Genomic DNA, 7,277 nt, shown 5'->3' on the forward strand with positions numbered 1-7,277 from the left:
CGGCAATGCAGGTGTTAGTTAGCTAGCCCATATATACAGAACCACCTCACCATCTGATCACAGTCACCAGGGCTCAACAAAAATATCCCACTTATACTCCTGTGCAGGTATTCAGCAATTCGTCACATGCCTGTATTCTCTGTTTCTTTTCTTTTTTTCCTTCCTCCTCCCCTCCTCTTTAAAATGGGGGCTAGATGTTCCACATGTGGCAGACGACACACCCACTGGGGGACTTAAGCTGTTTGTCAGCCCTCCCCAGTGCCCCGTTACAGTCCGACGTGCCTTTCAGCTCCTCCAGAGCTCGTGGCGCAGGCGGTCCCCTCCCGCGCCGGTAAATTTCAGTTGCTGATCGGGGTGCAAGAGCCCGCCCCCCGCCTACTCAATAGTGCCGTCCAGGCCCCAGCGCTGAGGATGATAGCCGCCGGCGCCGTCCCAGGCTGCCACGCCTCCGCGCCCGCTGCTCCGATCCCGCAGCGGGCCCTCTCACCGGCACATCCAGGGTCAGCGGAGCGCCCAGGGGAGCAACACCAGGCAGGCAGGGGTCTCCGCGCCGCAGCCACAGGCACCACCGGAGGCTAAGAACGGGCCGAGCACGCCCCAGACCCGCGTAGAAAGCTCGTCCCCACGTCCGGCGTGATGTGCTCACCCCGACCTCCCGGCGAAGTCGGACATCCAGCACCGCAGCTCAGCAGAGGAGTAGTCGGCAGTTAATTTGGACAGATGGTGTAGCGGTAGGTTCGGTTTTATCAAAGTTGGACGAACCCAAAAATGTTGGTACGATCACTGTCAGACAGTGCTAGGGAACCCACTAGGTACGTTAAAAGACCCCTCACACACCAACCTAGTTGGTGTCATGCTTCATCATTGGGGTCCCAACCTGGTGGCCGAATGCTCCCCGGTTGTGCTACAACGCCTGACTACAGCGGAGCTGGTGTGGTGCAAGAGTGTGATGTAGTGAAGGTTTAAAAATATCTCTGAGAGTCCTTGCCGTGGGAAGTTTATTGTTGGCGGCTCAGGATATGCTAAAATAACAGTATGTGATGCAACTACGAAAGAAATTCTTTTCTAATAGTTGTCAGTGTTGTAGGTCTACATGTTTCAGCCCTCATCGAGATGTAAGGGGCTTTCGTCAGGACCAGTGAGTGCAGTGAGTGGCAAAGTGAAAGGTGCCACGTGATGGGTGAAAAAATTAAAAAGGTTGATTACCTACACACTCGCTAAGGTGTGTGGACCAGGTGTCTGCGAACTTGCGGACACCGCAGCGAAAAAAGACCTGTGGGAGGAAGAAGACAGCACAGAAACATGTATAACAATAACATATTCTGCTGAGTATAGCAGCAACTATAAAAAGCAATCTTACGTGCTGTGAAGGAACAAACACTCTCGGATGGTCGTACCTGTGGTAACACACACACTGTGCTTGTGTGGCATGCTGCTAAAAAATGGGGTTTGTCGAGGGCAAATCACTAATGAATGCTATGAAGACGCAGGTCCCCCTGTTGACTCTATCGACCAAGTGGTGATAAGCAAAACAAAACAAACAATAAAACAAATAGGAGTGCAAACTATGCAGGCTGGATAGGTTCCCCACATGTAGTCGCTTGGTTATGGGGTATTATAACCTTATAGTGACACAGGATGGCTGCATTTTTGTTGTCTCGGTCAGGAGAGCTCGCCTACATGGCGGGCATTTCCCAGCGTGGCTAGCTCCGCCCCCCAGATATCAGATTTAATAGTAGATTTTCTGTAGTGGAGCTGCCCCCTGCAGCCTGTTCTCCTGGTCCCCCTCCCTGGTCAGAATGATTGGATCCGCGGGTTATCTGAGCTGATATCTATGGTGGGGGTTTGATTTGGGCAGGGAATAGGGCTAGAACCGGGGTTAGAATTAATAATAGCTAGGCTTTGCCTCATTGGGACTTGCTCTATGGTTTTTTGTTTAGGTACATCTGGTGAGTCTTCAACCCCTTCAATCCCTGCTAAAATGGAGAAACTTGCGCCTATTGGTCATTCATGACTGGTTCAATGGGGGCTGGTTGGAACCGGCATACAGGCTTGAACTGAGTGATCTGGGGCTCGCAAACATCCAGGTCATGATGTACGGGGGGCCCATTCCGAACCAACTGCCGGATGTGGCGCGCTCTGTGTTGTTGGCCTGGCAGGCATCGCTCCGTCACACCGGATGGATGGGGAGGTTAACCCAATGTACTCCCCTCTGGCATGGGGTTTGGCTCCGGGAGGTTAGTGGATTGCGGGGGTTCAGAACCTGGGACCTTATTGATATCTCCCAGCTAGGGGATGTATGGGCAAGGGGCCATATGTTGTCCTTCCAGGAGCTCCGAACTCGCTACTCCCTACATTCATCTCAGTTTTATAAATATCTGCAACTGAGACATGCCCTCCACATGCATATTACGGATGACACGAGGCTCCCTGAATATAGCCCCACTGAGGCCCAAACGCTGTTGGGAGACATGGGTAGGTGGGGGTTTTCCGCATTTACCACACCCTCATTAACAACACTCCCACATCCCTAGACAAGTTGAGGGATCAGTGGGTGGAATGGGTGGGCCCCCTTGACGAGGCGGACTGGCGTGATGTTCTCATGGCCCCCAGAATAGTCACAGTCTCTGCCAAACTCAAGCTGGTTCAACTCTACTACTTACATGCTGTGTACCTCACTCCCCTGCGCCTGTACAGAGCGCGTTTGCGCCCGGATGCGTCATGTGCAAGATGTAACTACGCCCCAGCCGACTTCTTCCATATGGTTTAGCTGTGCCCCCGCTTGGGCCAGTTCTGGGGATCCATTGAAGTGGAGCTAATGGAGGTATTGGGATGGGAGCTTTCTCATGACCCACGTCACTCTTTGCTGGGGATCACTGATGGGCTGGATGGGTCCAGGAATGATAAGTTGTGTTTTAACACAGCTGTGATGGTGGCCAAGCGGGACATTGCGGTGGCCTGGATAAGCCCTGACCCACCCACCCTGGAGAGGTGGCAAAGAGGGGTGGACTGGGTGTGCGACCCAAGAGAAAGCCGTTTATAAACCTAAGGGGTGCGTTAAGAAATACCGCAGAGTGTGGAGGGAAGTGGTTGGGGAACGTAGAGGGTCCTGATTAACCTGGTCCCAAATTCCGTCTATGTACTTTTGTGGGGAACGTGATTGGGGCGCAATGATTGTGCGAATGAACTCATACTTGTGATTTCCGTATACTGGCTGAATTTTTCCTATGTTTTTAAAATCAATAAAATTTGCTTATCAAAAAAAATTGAGAAACTATTTTCCAGTAAAATCATATCATTTTTGTGTTCCATTGCCCCTGAGATTCTCCTTTTGTTGTTAAGAGCACCAGCTCCTTCAGGAGGATTGTGGAGAGATATATCGTTTTCCTCAAAGTTTTGGGCCACCGGAGCACATAGAGGTTGGATTGGAGCCTGTGCCTGTGCCTGTGACTGGTCTTGGACTTTAAAGTATGTGCATAGGGAGGGAGTGACACGGGAGCTGGCTTGGTTGATTAACTTAGATTGTTTATTTTTAGGTTTTGAGTGCTTTTTCCCCTCTGTGTGGGTTAGTGTAGCCGCTTTGTCTACTTGTGGTATTTTCTTTAGCGGCGTAAGACCCTGGGGGCCTCAGTGGGAGACAAATCCTGCTCCCAAAGCCCTCTACTCCTTAGTGTATATCTGTTCAGAGTGTTACTTGTTTTGACTAAGTTGCTACACCTTCCCAGTTCCTCTTGTGCTTTTGGTCCCCCCGAAGACTGCTGTGCACCGGGGACTCCAAGCTTGCAATTGCCTCCCTCTAAAGCCTGCCCCGCGCCCCCTTCTCCTTCTTCTTACTGGGGTCATCGGGGGGTACCTCTCATTGCATAGAGTCTCGTTTCTGTCGCTTCCCCGTGTCTTCGCCTGCTCGCCGACCGCCGCGACCGGGACCGCGAGAGGGCTTCCGCCTCTCAGGAAACCAATTCTGGCGGCTACACGCCCACCTCTGGCGATTCGTAGCACTGCCTCCGCCCAGACTCCACCTCGCGGCGGACCGACGGTTTCCGCAGCCACCGCGGGGCCTTCGCAAGTGGGACCAGCCCAGAATTCCAGGGAGAGAAAATAGAAGAAAAACTATCAACATCCGAGAAAAAGAGATACAAAGTAAGACCTTAAGATTTATTCTCGCATTTGTCCTGCGCTCGTTCTTCCGTTTAGCTACATCCGTAGCCTTCTAGTTTCATCCTTCTCCGTTTGAGAGGAGAGAGACCGCAACCGCTCTAGCCAAAGGCCGCCATGTTTCCCCCCTAACCGCGATTTCTTATTTGCGAATTCGCAAATAAGGAATGTCAAATATGGAATTCGCAAATGTATTCTGTGAATTTTAAAGAACCGCAAATGTTTTGCGATTTTTTTATTTACATCGCATTTTGCGATTCTCAATTTGCAATTCGCTACAAATCGCATTTAGAGAATCGCAAATTGCTTTTAGTTACCGCCATGTTAGCGGCACTTTTCTGCCGCTAATGCGGCAATATTTATATCGCCCTATTAACAAGCTGTCGCTAACAGCCATTAGCGACAGCTTTCTGGCGATACTTGCCGCTTTCAGCATTGCCACCCATGTTTGCGATAACTATCACTAATGACATGCAAGGTAGGCGTTCCCGTGCAAAAACTCACGCTAACCCCACTTTGCGATATTTACAACGATCGCCCTAACCCGCGATATGTTAAAAAAAACAGCCGCTAAAGGCCGTTAGCGGTGGGGACTTAAGACCAGAAAAAAACTGGTCTTAAAAATGGAGATAACCCTTGGGGCCTCATTTCAGCAGGTTTTGTTGCTGGACCACGCTGCAAGCAATGTTGCTGCACTGCCCTGCGACAAAACTACAGGGCAGGACTGCGCACCATCAATAAGATAGTGCCCATTCCTGGGCCTCTCTCATGCAAAGTGTTGCAGCGCTGCAACAAGACAGCGTTGCAACACCTTTCACTACCCCCTTCTTGCGACACTACATATGCGCTGTATTTACTAGACAGCGCCCCATGACGCAAGTAATGACAGATACGTCTGGAATCCTGACGTATCTGTCTGCGCTAAAGTCACCCATTGCTGCAGTCCCGTCACAACCATGACGCAACTCCAGCAATGCATGGGGCCAGCCTATCCCTGTGGCACTGTGTCACCCTTACGTCTGCCATCATGCAGGTGTAAGGTACTGATGCAGTGCCATTCTCGAGGGGTGCGTGGGTGTCGTCGCAGGTGGAGATCCATGGGTGGCGGTTGCGCGCTGCGGTGTCCTCGTCTGTAAGCGTTGGTGGAGTGGTGGTGCTGAGGGAGTTGACGAGAAATACTTCGCTGGCCTTGATCTAGCTACGAGGGGGCAATGATGGCGGGTGTGTACGGTGGGCATGGTGAAGCCATGATGTATACAATGATGGTCGGTCCAGGAGAGTCCGGTGGTGTGGCTGTAGTTGAAGGTCCCGATGGCGGAGGAGACGTGCTCGACCGTGTGTCCTGCTATGTGGCTTGCTGTAGTGACTAGCTGCTTGAGTCTGATGTTGGGGAGCTACCCCAGGAGGGGTTGTCCAGGTGGAGCTTGAGTTCGCCGAGTAGTATGTCGTCGGTGAATGGGAGAGCCTGGTGTGCAATGAGGTCTACAATGGTATCAGAGAATGGGTGTCCATGGCCCAGGGGGCCTGCAGATGAGGGTGCCGCAGAGGATGGGGTTGAGGTTGGTCTGGATCTGGAAGTTGAGGTGTTCCATAGTCACCGTTGGGTCATTAGAGTGCGTGGTCAGTCCGGGACGGTCGGGGTGGTCCTTGCGGGTGATTTACTAGCCATCAGTGATGGCGATGGTGATGTACGGTCCGGAGTAGATGTTGGTCCTGGCAGGGGATGTGGTGTCCAAGGTTTATGGCAAGGTGGGTGCTGGCGCCGTAGGGTGTCCGAGTGTCCGAGAGGAAGGGTCCTTGGTGCTGAGCACGGTCCAGGGGCAGACGGACACAGACGAACTTGCCTATGGCTTGCCTTTGGCACAGGAGACGTCAATTACAATGCAGGCATTACTTCGTAATGCCTTTAGAACGCGAATCCAATAACGCAAGTGCCTTTACATCGCATTCCATTATAACACATTGTGAGATCAGCAATGGAGTATTTTTAATTTCTAGGGTGGGTATGGGTTTTGGGTGTCGGAGATGAAATGTGCGGTATATTATAGGGAAAAATGTGAAATTTGGGGTGTGCATTTGGGTCAAATATGAAATTTGGAGTGTGCATTTGGGTCAAATATGAAATTTGGGGTGTGCATGTGGGGGCTCAATGATGAATTTTAGGGTTCAGGGTTTGCTTTGGGGTGCAAGGGTCAGTTTATGGTTGAACTTACTGAAGTGGGAATAGTAATGTTTACATCTCCGCAATCCCACACCTTCCCTACTGTTGAAATATGTCTAGTATTAGTATGCATTGTAACAGAATGCAAATTAATGGTATGCTTCGTAACTCCATATATACCTTTGGCACACCAGTGGTATGCCTGCTGCGCATGGCCAGGGGGGACTGGACAGCTGGGAGATGGGAAATAACGGAAAGAACACTGGATGGGGCGTGGACGCTGGTGTGTGTGTGTGAGCAGGTGTTATAAATATTTAAATGAGAGAAATCTTACCTCAAGGCCGGGTCCCGTGTCTTCGTTGCTCCTGCTCTCCTGAGTCTGCTTCCAGGAACAGGAAGTAGGCAGCCAGGCTCCCTCCCCTAAGCCAATCCCAACGCTGCAATGCAGCGTTGGGATTGGTCATTGGCGCTGGAACGAAGTGTTCAGCCAGGGGCTGGAGGTGTGGGCATGTTCTCCATGCAGGCTGTAATGCAACCTGCATTGCGAACAGGACAGTGCGCATGACTGCTTTGTGCGGCCTGAGCGGGCCGATCAAACAGTCACTGAGCAAGTGAGCATGCCACTCCGACCCTGCCCTGCTCCGTGAGTGTAGCAGCCCCACCCACCCTACCACCCGCAAAGGAAACATGGCACGATGACATCAGGAAGTTATCATGTGATGATTGTTCCTCTTCTTGCACTGCTTGGAAGCAGTAGGGTGACGCTCTTCCGCCATAGCGGATGAGCGGACACTGGGGGTGCGTCATATACAGGTGCTAGGCCTGGGCGACTCGACCCCCCGGGCCTCCTCCACTATGGGGTCCACCTTCTCCTTACCTGGACATTGACACCGTGGTGTAATCCGCTAAACTCTCTCCAAATCTGTGACTCACCCAGCAGGAGCCTCAGCCAGGTGGTATT

Source organism: Triturus cristatus, chromosome 8 (assembly GCF_964204655.1).
Source record: "Triturus cristatus chromosome 8, aTriCri1.1, whole genome shotgun sequence".
NCBI classification, from domain to species: domain Eukaryota; kingdom Metazoa; phylum Chordata; class Amphibia; order Caudata; family Salamandridae; genus Triturus; species Triturus cristatus.